Genomic DNA, 18,236 nt, shown 5'->3' with positions numbered 1-18,236 from the left:
TTCAACTCCACAGAACTCACAAACCCAGATGCCGACACAGGAGGCCGGCGTGTCAGAGACCGTGTCCTCCGAAAGCTCCATCCCAACCAGGGCACCTCCTGCAAGCAGGAGGGCGGGCCCAGCATGACCAGACCTGCCTGGTCTCCAAGGGAGGCTATAAACCCACATCGCTGTGATGCCTCCCCATTTTTAAATTTCAATAGCAAGCTAAAGCTGTAACAAACATGAGGTGCGCTGTGGTTTGCTACCTGACATCAACACCACACCCTCCATGAGAGATACACACAGGGAGGACAGAGTCCATGGAAGAAAGGAAGGGTTAGAGGGGTGAGGAGACAGACATTTCTCAGGTGTCCTGGAGCCCAGCTTCTGTCACTGAGCCCTGTGTAGGGGCTGACAAAGCTGGAGCAGTGCCTGTCAGAACCAAGAACACAGTTTCCAGGTACAGACCCTGGGCCTTGCTCCCACAGCATGGGGAGGGGTCACGAACTCTCCAGCTACTGACCCTACTGCTTGAGTTCTTGCCCTCAACTCCTTTCCACTACGTTCTATTTTGATGAGATCCAGCTCACATACCTGGAACATGGGAAACTCAATATATGGGAAGATAGTGAGGCCCAGAGGAGACTACACAATATCTGGTGGACGGAAGCCAGACTGGCACCCTCAGTTACCACCCCAAAGGGGAGTCTGAAGAATGTCCCTGAAGGGGAGGGATGCGGGCGAGGACTAGCTCAGGATAACTCTGAAGGTCTCACATCTGTGGGGTGAAAAACGTGAGGCATTGTTGGCTCTTGCTGAGTGAGGATTTATCATATGACCATTCAGCTCAACAACAAATAGTTTCAACTGATATCAGATCCTGTGCAAGGTTGAGGCATTTGCTAAGCATGAGGGCACTCAGATTAGAGTAAGGTGTGCAGCCCTAGAGATGGCTGGCGGTGCCCCTTGCCCCCTTGCTTCAGCATAAACAACTAATGCCAGTTCTCCACTCTCCCCACACTGGGTGCAGAGCAGAAACATACAACATTGGGACTGATGTCCTGGGTTTGCACTTTGGCTCCCCAGAACTTTACCTGTGTGACCTTGATCAAGTGGCATAACTTCAAGTTCCTCATCTGCAAAACATGTACCATGATGATAAATGGGGATCACCATGGGGATCACATGTGTTACTGGGATGAGCAAGGGTCCCTGAGAGGGCTTTGCAAACTCCTAAGTCTGGAACAAATATTAATTATTCTTCCTCTTCTGTTTCTGTTATGCATCCGGTCCCATTACTTCAAGGTAAATAGAAAGGGGGGAAATGGAAACATTTTTTATTTATTTTATTTTAAATAAAACACAAGACTTTATTTTCTTGTGCTCCAAAATCACTGCACACATGACTTCAGCCATGAAATTAAAAGACATTTGCTCCTTGTAAGAAAAGCTATGACAAACCTAAACAGCTATTACAAAGCAGAGACAGCACTTTGCCAACAAAGGTCTGGATAGTCAAAGCTATGGTTTTTCTAATAGTCATGTGCAGATGTGAGAATTGGACCACAAAGAAGGCTGCTGCTGCTGCTGCTGATGCTGCTGCTGCTAAGTCACTTCAGTCGTGTCCGACTCTGTGCGACCCCATAGACGGCAGCCCACCAGGCTCCCCCATCCCTGGGATTCTCCAGGCAAGAATACTGGAGTGGGTTGCCATTTCCTTCTCCAATGCATGAAAGTGAAAAGTGAAAGTGAAGTCACTCAGTCGTGTCTGACTCTTAGCGACCCCATGAACTACAGCCCACCAGGCTCCTCCATCCATGGGATTTTCCAGGCAAGAATACGGGAGTGGGTTGCCATTTCCTTCTTCAGGGGATCTTCCTGACCCAGGTATTGAACTCTGGTTTCCTGCACTGCAGGTGGATTCTTTACTGACTGAGCTACCACTTACCATTCTAAACATTTAAAGTGTATAAATACATTCACACTGTTGTACAAGCATCATCACCATCTACCTCCAGAATTCTTTCCTTATCCAACTGAAACATTGTACCCATTAAACATAAACTCCCTTTCCTCCCTTCCCCCAGTCCTTGATAACCCTAATTCTTCTTTCTCTTTCTATGGGATAGATTCATAAAATTGGCTCTTAAGGATATCTATTTGAATATCTGTCCTGCCAGCCTCTCCCTGAGCCCAGCGTGTCTCATTTCTGCTCTCCACCCTGAACTCCTTTCAGGTGAGTTGAAAATCATCAGCTGCTGCAGCAGGATTTATTCCTGGAAAAGGTATATGTCAAGTGCCCATGGCAAGTGCCAATTTTCAGCAGATGGAGCCCCTCAGGGTTATAAATTCAACCATATCTTGAGAGGCATTTCATGACCATTTTATCCCACGGTGCTAGGAAGCTTCTTTCCAAGATCAGGCAAAGAACTATGGATTGGTCAGTGATGCTGGGAAAAGAATACAGGCCAGGAGCAGACCCAAGGTTGAAAAGCCATATCTTCACTACCCTGGAGAAAGTGCACAGCTCAAAGTGTTGCAGACCAGAACATCCCTCGGAACCCACTCAGTTGCTAGACTCCTGCTGGTAAGTCAGACCCCACTCTTACCTTTCTTTCCAAATGTATACTATGGGCAACTTGGCTCTAGGATCACCAGAACTGTAACTAGCAAGATGCTCAAGCACAGGGAGGAGGGTAAAGGTGACGGTGATGAGTGCAGGAGACGGGTGGCACGACCTGTATGGGGAGCTCAGGTGGAGCTCCCACACCCACACTCCCACTGCAAGGGGCCTGAGCCTGATGGGACTCACATGCTCCTCATGACTAATCACCAGCCTCTGCAAGGTGAGGTGTGCAGGAGTGGTCATGCAAGGAGAGGTTGCCAGTCCTCGTCCCAACCAATGCCAGGACTCCACAGCTGCCACCACCGCTATCTCCAGTTAAATCACAACCCAAGCCCACACCTCTAGGGACCACAACCACCACCTTCCCACCAGGATATGACCCCCTTCCAATATCCAGGCCCTGGGAGCTGGGGCTCAGGCCACTTATGAGAGGCAGATGACATTGGAAAAGGGTGCTCATTTCTAACCTCCAACCTCATTTCCTCCTATTTTCCACTTCAGGCTATTTTCAGCCTCCCCACCCTCTATGAGCCTTGTCCCCTATCAGTTGCTCCTATGTCCTCATACACCATGCCTCGACTAAACACAATGTCATTCCTATTCAGACTGACTCTGATACAGGCAAAAATGAGAGAGGAAGAGAAGGCAGCTCCTTACTTTCTTCTCTTGTTAATTCACTCCAAATACATTGACTGAATCCCTGTACTGCTAAGATCTGTGGATACAAAATTGAACACACCATCCCCAGGTTCAAGGAAGTTACCTTCTCGGTTGGGATTTTACAGTAAATAAGAGATCTCCATATTCTAGCCAACTCAGTCCTTCAGATGACTTTGATCAGGAAAAAAAAAAAATAATGCAGTGGGAATGGTCATCCTGTTTCTACCCACTTCTAGAAGGTATTGTTTATCTCCTCAGTACTGTATCTTGTTATGCTAGAGGACTAGATGGAGATGTGATATGAACAGAAGTAAGGAAGATGAGACAGGTAGGTCAGAATGTGAGGTAACAAAGATAAAATATTTAAGAAGCTGAAGTATTGAGAAAGATATGGGACTGGAGTTGGAAAATAGATTTTCAAGAGAAGTTAGTCATTGTGGTATGTATAATCCCCAATTCAGTGCTCAGGAGATCTCCAGTGAAGACTTGGTTTTTTTTTTTTTTTTTGGAACACAAGTCAGATTCATCTAGCTGTTTCTCAGTCCTGGGCCTTCCTCCTGGCTCCAAAACTATGTCCAGCAGTTCAGCCCAGATCAACTGAGAAAGGTTTCATTCTCTGAGCCTTCAACATACCCAGTTTATAAGAGCTCTTGCATATGAACCCTTTGATCCTCCTTAGACAAGTTAAAGACAACCCATCAGGATCCTCTGTCCATGGGATTTTACAAGCAAGAATTCTGAACTGGGTTGCCATTTCCTTCCCCAGGAAAATGTCCCAACCCAGGGATCAAACTTGGTTCTCCCACATGGCAGATAGATTCTTTCCAGACAGAGCCAACAGGGAAGCCCAACTATTAAAAGAAGCAAGAGGAAACCAACGTGAAGGAAAATGTAACCTCAGATAATGAAACGTCAGATAATGTCAAGGTGTTCTCTACCCAGTCTGCCCTCTTCAGTGTCACATCAGGAATCCCACAAGGGGAAAGAGCCCCTTCTGGTCTCTGCAGGAAATCTTTTTAAATTTTATTTTTCTTTTATAATGAAATTTAGTTGATTTACAATGCTGTATCAGTTTTAGCTGTGTGGGAAAGTGATTCTATTACACATATTCATGAATCCTTACTTTTTTAGATTCTTTTCCCATACAGGTTATTACCAAATATTGATTAGAGTTCCTTGTGCTACACAGTAGGTGCTAGTTGATTATTTATTTTATAGATAGTCAATTTTATACATTAATCCCAGATTCTCACTTTATCCCTCTCTCCCCACCTTTTCACTTTGGTAACCATAAGATTGATTTTGAAGGCTCTGAATCTGTTTCTGTTGTCAAGAAACCATTTGTGATGAACCAGGATGAGTCATCAGCTGGAGGTAGGAGTATTTTTCATAGCAATAGAGGCCATTTCACACTAGCTTTTCATACTGCCCCCCTCACCTACACACACACACACACACACACACACACACAATCTATGCTTTTAAGAGCAAGATGAAGGAACTAATGGGATTGCTGATAAACTGCATAGCCGAACAGGTCGGGCTCAGTCTTCAGTTTGGGTCCCCTTTGGCGTCCCACTGCAGCCCCTCACACTTGTGTTCCCACTGACCTTGGCATCAGCTGTGATAAGCTTCCAGGAGGTCAAACAAAGCTCTCCAAGCCCTCAGACCAGCTAGATGTGAGAGGGAAAAACCAGCCTCTCCTCCAGGCAGTCCAAGGCAGTCCCCAGAGCAGCTGTAGGCCAGTCTCCACTTGCCCCACTCAGGCCTGGAGACCCACAAAGCAGCACCTTCATTCCAGAGCTGGATAGCTCCTGACAGCGATCACACAGCTCATGAGAGGCTGACTCACAACTCCAACTTGCCCAAGTTCCAGTCCCAGTTTTGTCACAAAATTTCCTGGGTGTAGAGCAACCATGGTCAAGTCCTGGCTGCTCTCTTGGCCTTGATTCCTCAACTGCAAAGACAGAGTTGGGACCAGATACTCCCTCAAATCATGACATGACCTGAGGCAGCTTCCAAGTCATCAACAAGCTCCTCACATACAGCAGGTGTAACAGGTAAGAATTTGACTCCAACACACCTGATTAATTTTGCCAACTACACACTGTCCCTCACCATCTGGCACTACCAGGATGGAATCATTAGCCACTGACATCACTGACTTTCAACACACCCTGCAAAGAGGTCAGGGCAGAGGTCAGGAAGGAGGCACTCGGTGCTCTGGGAAAACTGACAGAACAAGCCTTCGGAGAAATATTTTCAAAAGGAGATTTTATGAGCCCATTTTATTGTATATTCTCATATATAGAAAAGCACTAGCATCATAAACAGAGACATCTGCTCCTCATAACAACCAGTGGCCTCTGCCAAAGTGTGTGCTTGACTGCACATCCCCCTGCACCAGATCACGTATACACTGACCTCTCCCACACACGAGCCTCTTTAATGAAGTTCCTCAGGGCTATGTGAGAGGCTCTGTCACAGGCTATAGTTCTCACTTTGCCTCAAACAAAACTAAGCTCACAAGTCTCATATTGTGCTCTTATTTATTTGACAATTTTATTTAAAGCTCATATAGCACTTACCAGGATTCGAAGCACTGTACACACTAACTCAGTTGGTTCTGTTATTATCCAGTGTTTAAAGATGGGAAAACCTGAGGCACAGACAGACGAAGAAACTTGCCCAAGGACACACAGCTAGTAGATGGGCAAGCTGGGATTTAAACCCAGGACATCCTGGCTTCCCTGGTGGCTCAGGTGGTAAGGCATCTGCCCGCAATGCAGGAAACCTGGCTTCGATCCCTGGGTCGGGAAGATCTCCTGGAGAAGGAAATGGCAACCCACTCCAGTATTGTTGCCTGGAAAATCCCATGGACAGAGGACCCTGGTAGGCTACAGTTCATGGGGTCGCAAAGAGTTGGACAAGACTAAGCGACTTCACTTTTTTTCTTTCATCTGGCTCCAGCACTATGTTCTTAAGTGCTCTGCTCACTCCCATTTTGGAAGGATGTCATACACCCTTATCTATAACTCAAGTTCCATCTTCTCACTCATCAAGCCAGAGAAAACTTATACCCCACTCTTTTTCCTCCTCCATAGAATCCTTGGCAATTTGTGGTGTCAGAAGGAAAATGAAATGAGGTGGTGTTTGTGCAGACACCATGAGGTCACCCTCATATAGCAGTTCCCCCAGCCACATGGTGGCATGCCACTGGACTCTGCATCTGAGAAGGCCACAGCGCCGCCTTCCCAAGGTCCAGGCAGAGAAGCGGTCAGTCCTAGGGGATCACAGCAATTCCTCTGAAGGCTACATGCTCAGGGATCAGACTACATTACCCACCGACCTCCAGTAGAAGTTCTGCCCCTTCCTGTAGTCGTGACAGGAGAATCAGCCTCAGCGTGGACCACCCCACTTTCCCTAAAGAGGGCTTCCTCCTCCTTTCCACCCCACCAATTACCCTTTTGTATTTCTCCTCTTCTAAATTCCTTTAACTTGCCATCAAACCACAAGCAAGGGTGGGAGCTGGGAGCTTTCTTCAATGCAGTTGTAGAACGCCAAAAGCTCTTGACTCTCACTCCGTTCCTAAGCCTGGAGTATGACCTTTCCGTGCCATCTTTCCTAGGGTCTGAGAACAGGAGGGAAGTGAACATTTTTGGATATCACACACACAGCCCAATCTGTGTGAGATTCTTCTAAACAGTTTGAATAACAAGGGTAAGTTAATGACAGAAGCTGTTATCAAATTAAAGTGACATCTGCCTTCCTCCCATCTAACATTTGTCCTCATTCTACTCAGAAAATTCACCACAGAATAAATGTAGTCCTTTTTTGTGTGTGAAAAAACTTTTAGAGACTTTCAGTTGTTCCTTGTACCTCTACCAACGTCTTGATTTTCCCGTATGAACAACCCTTCAACATTTCTGTCCACAGTCACCTTCCTCAAGGAAAGGAAGGAATGGAAGCTAGAGGTCATGGCCTTCACTCACTGTTCAAAGGGTCTTCTCCGCCCATCTCTATAGCTTCCAGTTTCTCTTAATGTACTTCCTTTCTCTTCACATCTTTACTCTCTTGTATCCATCTTATGTTTTAGCCTCATTTTCCCTTGTTCTCCTCCATTATCACAATCTAACATCTCAGTCACCTACTCAAAGATCCCCATCACCCCCAGGATAAATCCCACACTCTTGAATGTGGATTTGAACATCAAGCCCCACCCCAACCCACCCTGGGACCTGTTCTTGGTTACCGTTTTCTATATTGTCCTGTGTATCATTAGTGCTGTTGTACAGATATTCAAGTCTTCATCCTAAACTCAACCTGGATTACACATCCATATTCCCTCATATTTCATTGTGGTCCTACGGCTTGTTTATACCAACATAATACTGGTATCCGTGATACAGGTCACTCCTGACAAATGCTTTCATAGTGTCCATTGAAAAAAATGCACATACTAAAAGTTGACGATTCTGTTTAATTCGGCAAACTGTATGAGGACTTCAAGCCAAGGGCAGCCTCTCAGATCTCAGGTACCACTCTGAAGAGGTAAAAGAGGAACCAGGATATATGGGAGTTTTGCAACACAAAAGATAATTGGAACATTAAAAATTGCTATTCATCAAAAGAAATTAAATATCTTAAAGAATTTAATAGTATTTCAATGTATGGGGAAGGAAATGGCAACCCACTCCAGTGTTCTTGCCTGGAGAATCCCAGGGATGGGGGAGCCTAGTGGCCTGCCATCTATGGGGTTGCACAGATTCGGACACGACTGAAGCGACTTAGCAGCAGCAGCAGCAGCAGCAGCAATGTGTGGGAAGATGCAAAAGCCTGGGCACATTGGAATCTTTCCTTTGATATGCACCTTAGCTATTTAGGGCAAGTATCCACCTTCTTATCATCCTGAGTTTCCTAGATACACAGTTGGTGGGGTGTGGGAAAGGTGGCTTCTGTAGCTGAGACTTGATGGAGGGCATCCTTCTGCCATCCTGAATACCTTTCCGAGTGACCACTGGGAGTGGATGTGATGTGATCGCTGGATGGCGGTACAGCATTTGTTTACTAATCTGGCATTCACAGTAGTCAGCATACACGTTGGCACATGGCTGGCCCCCTGCTGTGACACCAGTGACACTGCCGATGGTGAAGCCCCCATCAGTGTGCATCCCCAGAAGTCTCCACTCGGAGTCCCAGACAACTTGTGATGCTTGGCATGCCTCCTAGCTTCATTGAATTACACACAGCTGTGATCCAGGTGACCATCTTGCTTAGTTTTCTAAACTTGTGGTTTTCATTCTGGAAGCTGTATATTGTAGTTCTTCCTTCTTCTGTCTGCACTCTGATGGATGAGGATAAGAAGCTTATGCAAACTTCCTGATGGGAGTGACTGACTTGGGGGAAACTGGGTCTTGTTCTGGTGGGCAGGGCCATGCTCAGTAAATCTTTAATCCAATTGTCTGCTGATGGGTGGGGCTGTTCTCCGTTGCTATTAGTTGTTTGAACTGAGGCAGCCCAGTCCTGGAGTCTATAGGCTTTATAGTACAGTTAAAGCTACAGTCCAAAAGAACTTAAGCCAACACACACCTCGCAGGACTGCTGCTACCAGTGCCCCTGTGCATGAGGCAGGCCACTGCTGACACAAGTTGCCACAGGAGACCCTCAAAACTCAAGACTCTGGCTCAGTCTCTTGGGGGTCACTGCTCCTTCCCCCGGGTCCTGATGCATGCAAGGATTTGTTTGTATCTTCCAAGAGTCTCTGTTTCACCCAATCCTGTGGAAGTTTTATAATGAAATCCCACTGACCTTCAAAGTCAGATTCCTTAGGGATTCTGAGTCCCTTTGTCAGATCCCCAGGTCGGGAAGTCTGATGTGAGGCCTAGAGCCTTCGCAAAAGTGTGAGAACTTCTCTGGCATTATTATTCTCCATTATGGGTCATCCACCAGGTGGGTATGGGATTTGGCTTCAACGTGATTGTGCCCCTCCTACAATCTCCTTGTGGCTTCTCCCTTGTCTTGTGACATGGGGTGTCTTTTTTTTTTTTTTTTTTTTGGTGGGTTCCAACATCCTCCTGTCAAAATCTGGGAGATAGTGAAGGACAGGGAAGCCTGGCATTCTGCAGTCCACGGGGTTACAGTTGGACGCGAATTAGCGACTGAACAACAACGAAAGTACTGAGTCTTGCTCCTCCTAGAAGGCTTCACGTCCAGATCCGCCTTGGCTGAGGGTGCATGCACACCCAGGGGAGGTTCCCAGGGTGAGTCAGGTATGGAAAAAGAGATCAGATAATTGGCCTGAAGGAAGACAAAGACCCTGAAGAACTGACCTGTATAAATAACTTTACTGCCTCTTTACTGCACTCCTACTCACTAGGCAGTTGCCCACACCCTTTCTCTCCAGGTGGCCTCGCTTCTAGCTCATCTGTACAAACCATTTCTCTGTGGGCTTTCCCGCTTGTTGTGCTATGTCTCTCACAATAAACTTTGTACCTCCATCTATAGTTTCTGCCTCTGTGATAAATGCATTTTTCACTAGGGACAAAGATCCAGGGGAAAATAGATTCTAGCCTCTAGCCCTTGCTGGTCTGGTGGCTAGGATTCCTGGTTTTCATCCAGGCTACCAGGTTCAATTCCTTGGCAGGGAATCAAAATCTTGCTTCACACCACATCTCACTGCTGCCTCACCGAGATCAGAACTACAACACTACTCTCTCAGTCCACCCAGGGTGTCAGAGACCTGAGGCTACATGTCCAAGATCAAGGTGCTGGTCAATTGTGTTCCTGCTGGGAACCCTCTTCTTGGCCCAGACAGTTTTCTCCTTGCTGTGTCCTCACACGTGATGGGGAGGGATATCGAGGGAGGAGAGAAGGAGGAGGGAGAGGAAGGAGGGAGAGAGAGGAGAATGAGAGAGAGAAAGAGAGGAAGTTCTCAGGTGCCTCTTCTTATAAAGGCCCTGATCCCATCATGACAGCCCCACCATTAAGACCTCATCTCAGCTGAATAACCTCCCAAAGGCCCTGCCTCCTAATACCATCACATCAGTAGTTAAGGATTCAACATTCGAATTTGGGGCTACACACAATTCAATCCATAGCAACTACTCAAATCTGTTCCTTTAAAGCAAAACACACCCTCCTTAAAATTTTATTTTTTTACCATTTATTCATTTTTGCTGAAGTATTTAAAGGAAGAGACTGTTGTTGGTCTTGTTTAGTCCAACTCTTTTGTGGCCCCATGGATTGTAGTCTGCCAGGCTCCTCCACCCATGGAATTTTTCAGGGAAAAATACTGGAGTGGGTTGCAATTTCTTTCTGCAGGGGATCTTCTCCACCCACAGATCAAACTGACATCTCCTGCATTGCAGGCAGATTCTTTACCACTCAAGATGCCTGGGAAGCCCAAGTAAGAGTACCATTTTACGAAATGTACATAACCAAAAATGCTATTTTGTTGCAAATAAAATTAACATTTGATACCCAGCCCATGTTCAAATTGCCCTCAGTTCAGTTCAATCACTCAGTCATGTTCGACTCTTTGTGACCGCATGGCTTGCAGCACACCTGCCTTCCCTCCATCACCAACTCCCAGAGGTTGCTCAAACTCATGTCCGTCGAGTCAGTGATGCCATCCAACCATTTCATCCTCTGTTATCCCCTTCTCCTCCTGCCTTAAATTTTTCCCAACACCAGGGTCTTTTTAATGAGTCAGCAATAGATGGCCAAAGTATGGGAGCTTCAACTTAAACATCAATCCTTTCAACGGATATTCAGGATTGATTTCCTATAGGATGGACTGGTTTGATCTTGAAATCCAAGGGACTCTAAAGAGTCTTCTCCCAATACCGCAGTTCAAAAGCATCAATTTTTTGACTCTCTGCTTTCTTTATGGTCCAACTTTTATTTATTTTTTTTTTTGAAAGAAACTTCCACATGTGTTCCCAGAGTGGCTTACACGTCTTACATTCCTACTGGCAATGTGTGAGTAATGCAGCTTCTCTGAACCCTCACCAGCATTTGATTTTATCATGTTTTTTAAAATTTAGTCAATCTTATAAGTAAATAGTGAATCAGCTTGTTCTAGAGAAGAAATGATGACAGAAGAAGAATCCTATGAAAGCAGGGTCTGTCCCATGTAAACTTCAATGTGGTCCAACTTTTAATATGTGACTACTGGAAAAACCAGAGCTTTGACTATATGGACCTTGTCGGTAAAGCAATGTCTCTGCTTTTTAATATGCTATCTAGGCTTGTTATAGCTTTCTTCCAAGGAGCAAGCATCTTTTAATTTCATGGCTGTAGTCACCATCTGCAGTGATTTTGGAGCCCAGAAAAATAAAGTCTGACACTGTTTCCACTGTTTCCCCATCTATTTACCATGAAGTGATGGGACCAGATGCCATGATCTTAGTTTTTTTAAATGTTGAGTTTTAAGCCAGCTTTTTCACTCTCTTCTTTCACTTTCATCAAGAGACTCTTTAGTTCCTCTTCACTTTCTGTCATAAGGGTGGTGTCATCTGCATATCTGAGGTTATTGATATTTCTCCCAGCAATCTTGATTCCAGCATGTGCTTCATCCAGCCTGGCATTTTGCATGATGTACTCTGCATAGAAGTTAAATAAGCAGGGTGACAATATACAGCCTTGATGTACTCCTTCCCAATTTGGAACCAGTATGTTGTTCCATGTTCAGTTCTAACTATTGCTTCTTGACCTGCATACAGATTTTTCAAGAGGCAGATGAGGTTGTTTGGTATTCCCATCTCTTGAAGAATTTTCCACAGTTTATTGTGATCCACACAGCCAAGGCTTTGGCATAGTCAATGAAGCAGAAGTAAATGTTTTTCTGGAACTCTCTTGCTTTTTCTATGATCCAACTGATATTGGCAATTTGATCTCTGGTTCCTCTGACTTTCCTAAATCTAGCTTGAACATCTGGAAGTTCTCAGTCACATACTTCTGAAGCCTAGCTTGGAGAAGTTTGAGCATTACTTTGCTAGCATGTGAGATGAGTGCAATTGTGCAGTAGTTTGAACATTCTTTGGCATTGCCCTTCTTTGGGATTGGAATGAAAACTGACGTTTTCAGGTCCTGTGGACACTGCTGAGTTTTCCAAATTTGCTGGCATAGTGAGTGCAGCACTATCACAGCATCATCTTTTAGGATTTGAAATAGCTCAGTTGGAATTCCATCACCTCCTATGAGCTTTGAGCGCAAAGGAGCTCAAAGGAGCTCTATCACCTCCTATGAGCTCACCTCACTATGAGCTTTGTTCATAGTGATGCTTCCTTTTATCCTTTTCCATCAGAGGGCAGACAGAATGAAAACCACAAATGTCTCCAATCTTCTAAAAAAAATCTTTAGCAGTTTATTTATTCAAATCTAGATCTAGAGGATGAACATTTGTATGTTACATTTGGTTGTTCTAGGACACTCAGTAAATGAAAGTCTCCTCCTTCCTTTTTAAACCATTTATTTGTTTAAAATGTGGGAGGAGTTAGGTGGTTTGTCTCATAGAAAGTCCCACATCTTTTGTTGAGAGCAGGAGTCCATAACACCAATACCAGGACCAGGACCAGAACTTGATCTATTAGGACCCAGGCCGCACAGCAGGTGGTGAGCAGCAGGCCAGTGAGTGAGGCTTCAGCTGTATTTACAGATGCTCCCATCGCTTTCCCATCACCCCCAGATGGGACAGTCTAGTTCCAGGATAACAAGCTCATGGCTCCCACTGATTCTGCATTATGGACAGTTGAATAATTATTTCATTATATATCACAACATAAGAAATAAAATTCAAAAGAAATGTAATATCCTTGAATCATCCAGAAATTACCCCTTCCACCCAGGTCTCTAGAAAAATTGTCTTCCAGGAAACCAGTCCGTAGTGCTGAAAGAGCTGGGGACTGCTGATTTAGAGGACTGCTTTTCTGTTCCTTATCTGCTGCTGCTGCTGCTGCTGCTAAGTTGCTTCAGTCATGTCCGACTCTGTGAGACCCCATAGATGGCAACCCACCAGGCTCCCCCGTCCTGGGATTCTCCAGGCAAGAACACTGGAGTGGCTTGCCATGTCCTTCTCCAATGCATGAAAGTGAAAAGTGAAAGTGAAGTCGTTCAGTCATGTCTGACTCTTAGCGATCCCATGGACTGCAGCCTACCAGGCTACTCTGTCCATGGGATTTTCCAGGCAAGAGTACTGGAGTGGGGTGCCACTGCCTTCTCCAGTTGCAATTCTTAAAAACTGGTAGTTAGATGCAGACTTGAGTTCAACAAATTTTATTGGAATATTTGTAGTTCCAATTGGAATATTTGCATTGGAAGATTTGTAGTTCCATACATTACTTATGGCATCACTTCAAGAGACATAATTGCTAGTTGCCTCACTTTGATGTATGCTGAGATACAGAGGGTCCTGATGTTGCCAACCTCATGCATGCATTATAAAGTTCCCATTTGACCTTTCATCTTGCATTATAAACTTCCCCTTTGACCTTTCATCTTAAGGCTTTTGTCTTATGGTTTTATGGGCTTCCCTGGTAGCTCAGCTGGTAAAGAATCTGCCTGCAATTCAAGGGACCCTGGTTTGATTCCTGGATTGGGAAGATCTGCTGAAGAAGGGATAGGCTACCCACTCCAGTATTCTGTGGCTTGCCTGGTAACTCATCTGATAAAGAATTTGCCTGCAATGTGGGAGACCTGGGTTCGATCCCTGGGTTCAGTAGATCCCCTGGAGAAGGGAAGGCTACCCACTCCAACATTCTGGCCTGGAGAATTTCATGGACTTTATAGTTCACGGAGTCGCAGATTCAGAAACGACTTTCACTTTCACTTATGGTTTTATCATCCATGGATGATCTTGGCCAAGATCCATTGATTCGTGAGGATGTTGCAAAACAGTGGTTCCTTTTATCTACCAGTCCAGAATTTAATTCCTGGAATCCTTCAGTGAATAAGAACATTCTTTCAAACCTTTATAGTTACATGAAATATGCTTCACACAAAGATAGCACTGGAAAGCCAGTGCCCAGAATAGTGAGTTGGTACTCTTAGCAATCTGACACAGTGACAAATTAGATATTATCTGTTAACATTTGGAACTGTTGGATTGTTATATATTTAATTTGTTTATATATTTAATTTGTTTTATATTTTAATTTTTATATATTTAATATGTTTAATTTTATACATTTAATTTAACTTGTTTAATATATTTAATTTCTTTAAATTAATATTTAATTTAATATTTTTAGCATCGATTTGATCTGATGCTAAAATTGTGTCATTTTTTCCCTCATCAGATGGATTCCTAAACTTTTTGTTCAGCTCTTGCTCATCTTTGAAGGCTCTCAAATTTCTGGTCCTTCAAGATTCTCAGGCTTATCTTGTTCATTCCCTGGCCCAGTCCTGAAATCAGTCATCTCTTCAAGAATCCATGGACCCTCAGGTGGGAAATGGAGTTTAGAGGCCACACGGTAGACCTCTGGATAGTCACTGTAGCCAAGTTGCCATTCCTTCTTAGGCTTTTCAGTTGTCAGAGCCAGGAAGTACTGATTTCTGTAAAAAAAGAAAAATAAGGAAAATCATTAAATTGTACAAACATGTTATCAAGTTTTAGGCTATAGGGCTTTACCTACCATTTTGTGTTTTAGACTTGAAGCTTTTTTCTAGCCGCTGAAAACCTTGCTTTAGAACGTTAGCACTAATTACTGACTTGCTTCAACCAATGACATGCATATGATACTTTCACAATAACAAAAGCAATATCACCCACAATAAGGGGATGGATAGGCTCAAATATTCTGCTTTTTTGTTTTTGGTTTTCTTTTGGATGTGAGAGAGTATTTTTTATTGTATTTGTCATTAGAAGACATTCCACTGTTAATGTAGAGTCAAATTCTGTGTTTTAGAGCCACTTAAATTATGTTTTGTTTTGTGCAGTCATGTCACCAACTTGATACACTCAAGCTAATTTGCTGTCAATTGTTCTCAACTTCTACAGATATATTTATTTATTTTTGATCTGTAATGTGTTTTCCTGGTTGCAAAGTCAAACTGTAAAACAAGAAAAATCACTTCTGTCCCTGGCCCTCATCCATGTTTTATATTTTCAGTCGGTTTAGGCTTATTCTTCCCCTCTTTCTTATTGAAAATAGACATTTTTGTGTATGTAAAAGCAAGAACTGTAAGCATTTTTCTGGTCCCTCTTTTTCAAAAAACTAAAAACAGTGCACCCTGAGGGTCTCACACATCCCACTCCTCCCTCCATCCACATCATACCCAGGTGATGGGATCCCTGTGCCTTATTCCACACTCCCCCATGGAAGGTCACTTTGGGTATATTTATAATATTTTGCTTTTACAAACAGTGTTGTAGTGAATAGCTTGTGCATATGGTACTTGTATTTTTGCCAGTGTATTTTTGGGGTAGATCCCTAGAAGTAGAATTGCTAAGTTAAAGGGCATATGTGTGTGTCATGTGTTAGATGCTGTCAAATCCCCTCTGTAGGAACTGAACCACAAAAACTGGGTGTTAACAATGTGCAAAAATGAGGGATAAGACCCAGCACCCCATCTATACACACCTGGTGACCAGAGAGTCTCCCAATATTCTATGCAGGGGACAGGCTTGGATAGACCTCACATAGAAACACCCAGGCCCTGGGAGTCGTAGAAGGAACCATGAAGCACCATCGCCTTTATTTTGTATGGAATAACAGTCTAAGTGGTAGCCCTGTTCATCTCAGGCTGAGCAGGAGCTCTGAGTGGTTTGTATTTTGTTTGTATGTTCTTTGATTGATTAGACACTTTGCAATTATCTCTTTCTGTGTTTGGTTTGGCAGACATAAAGTTGCAAGGCCTGGATCCTATTGCTATTGTTCAGTCACTCAGTCATGTATGACTCTTCGTAACCCCATGAACTGCGGCACACCAGGCTTCCCTGTCCTCCACTGTCTCCTGGAGTCTGCTCAAACTCGTGTCCATGGAGTCAATGATGGCATCCAACCATTTCATCCTCTTTTACCCTCTTTTCCTCCTGCCCTCAATTTTTTCCAGCATCAGGTCTTTTCCAATGAGTTAGTTCTTCACATCAGATGGACAAATTATTGGAACTTCAGCTTCAGCATCAGTCCTTCCAATGAATATTCAAAGATTTCCTTCAGAATTCACTGGTTTGATCTCCTTGCTGTAAAAAGGACTCTCAAGAGTCTTCCCCAGCACCACAATTCAAAAGCATTAATTCTTCAGCACTCAGCCTTCTTTATGCTCCAACTCTCACATGTGTACTTGACTACTGGAAAAACCATAACTTTGACTATACGGACCTTTGTTGGCAAAGTGATGTCTCTGCTTTGTAATATACTGTCTAGGTTTGTTATCGCTTTTCTTCCAAGGAGCAAGTGTCTTTTAATTTCATAGCTGCAGTCACTGTCCACAATGATTTTGGAGACCAAGAAAATTAAATCTGTCACTGTTTCCATTATTTCTCCATCTATTTGCCTTGAAGTGATGGGACGAGATGCCATGATCTTAGCTTTTTGAATGTTGAATTTTAAGCCAGGTTTTCACTCTCTTCTTTGACATTCGTCAAGAGGCTCTTTAGTTCATCTGTGCTTTTTGCCATTAAGGTAGTGTCATATGCATATCTGAGTTTGTTGATATTTCTTCCAGTAATCTTAACTCCAGTTTGTGCTTTATCCAGCCCAGCATTTCCCTTGATGTAGTCTACATATAAGTTAAATAAGCAGGGTGACAATATACAGCCTTGATGTACTCCTTTCCCAGTTTTAACCAATCCATTGTTCCATGTCCAGTTTTAACTGTTGCTTCTTGACCTGCATATGGGTTTCTCAGTAGGTAAGTAAGGTGATCTAGTATTCCCAACTCTTTATGAATTTTCCACAGTTTGTTGTGATCCACACAGTCAAAGACTTTAGCAAGTCAATAAAGCAAAAGTAGATGTTTTTCCAGAATTCTCTTGCTTTTTCTATGATCCAATGGATGTTGGCAATTTGATCTCTGGTTCCTCTGCCATTTCTAAATCCAGCTTGTACATCTGGAATTTCTTGGTTCACATATTTTTGAAGCCTAATTTGAAGGACTTTGAGCATTACCTTGCTAGTATGTGAAATGAGGACAACTGTGTAGTCAATATCAAAATCAGATTGATTATACTTTTTGCATACAAAGGTGAAAGTGAAAGTGAAGTCTCTCAGTCATGTCCGACTCTTTGCAACCCCGTGGACTGTAGCCCACCAGGCTCCTCCATCCATGGGATTCTCCAGGCAAGAATACTGGAGTGGGTTGCCATTTCCTTCTCCAGGGGAATCTTCCCAACCCAGGGATCGAACCCAGGTCTCCCACATTGCAGGCAGATGCTTTAACCTCTGAGCCACCGGAGAAGCCCTGCATACAAAGGTGGAGAGGCTCTATAAAGTCAGCAAAAACAAGACCAGGAGCTGACTTGGCTCAGATCATGAGCTCTTTATTTGCAAATTCAGACTTAAATTGAAGAAAGAAGGGAACAGAATTAGGCCATTCAGATGTGACTTAAATCAAATCCCTTATGATTATACAGTTTAAGTGACTAATAGATTCCAGGGATTAGATGTTATAGACAGAGTGCCTGAAGAACTACAGACAGAGGTTTGTAACATTGTACAGGAGGTGGTGACCAAAACCGTCCCCGGGAAAAAAAGAAATGCAACAAGGCAAATTGATTGTCTGAGGAGGCTGTACAAATATCTGAGAAAATAAGAGAAGTGAAAGGCAAAGGAGAAAAGGAAATATATACCCATCTGAATGTAGAGTTCCAAAGAACAGCCAGGAGAAATGAGAAATCAGCCTTAAGTGAACAATTCAAAAAAATAGAAGAAAACAATAGAATGGGGAAAATTAGAGATCTCTTCAAGAAAATGAGAGATACCAAGGGAACATTTCATGCAAAGATGGGCACAATAAAGGACAGAAA

This window comes from Bos mutus, chromosome 22 (assembly GCF_027580195.1).
Source record: "Bos mutus isolate GX-2022 chromosome 22, NWIPB_WYAK_1.1, whole genome shotgun sequence".
Taxonomy (NCBI): domain Eukaryota; kingdom Metazoa; phylum Chordata; class Mammalia; order Artiodactyla; family Bovidae; genus Bos; species Bos mutus.
Note: the sequence above shows the minus strand (reverse complement) of the source record.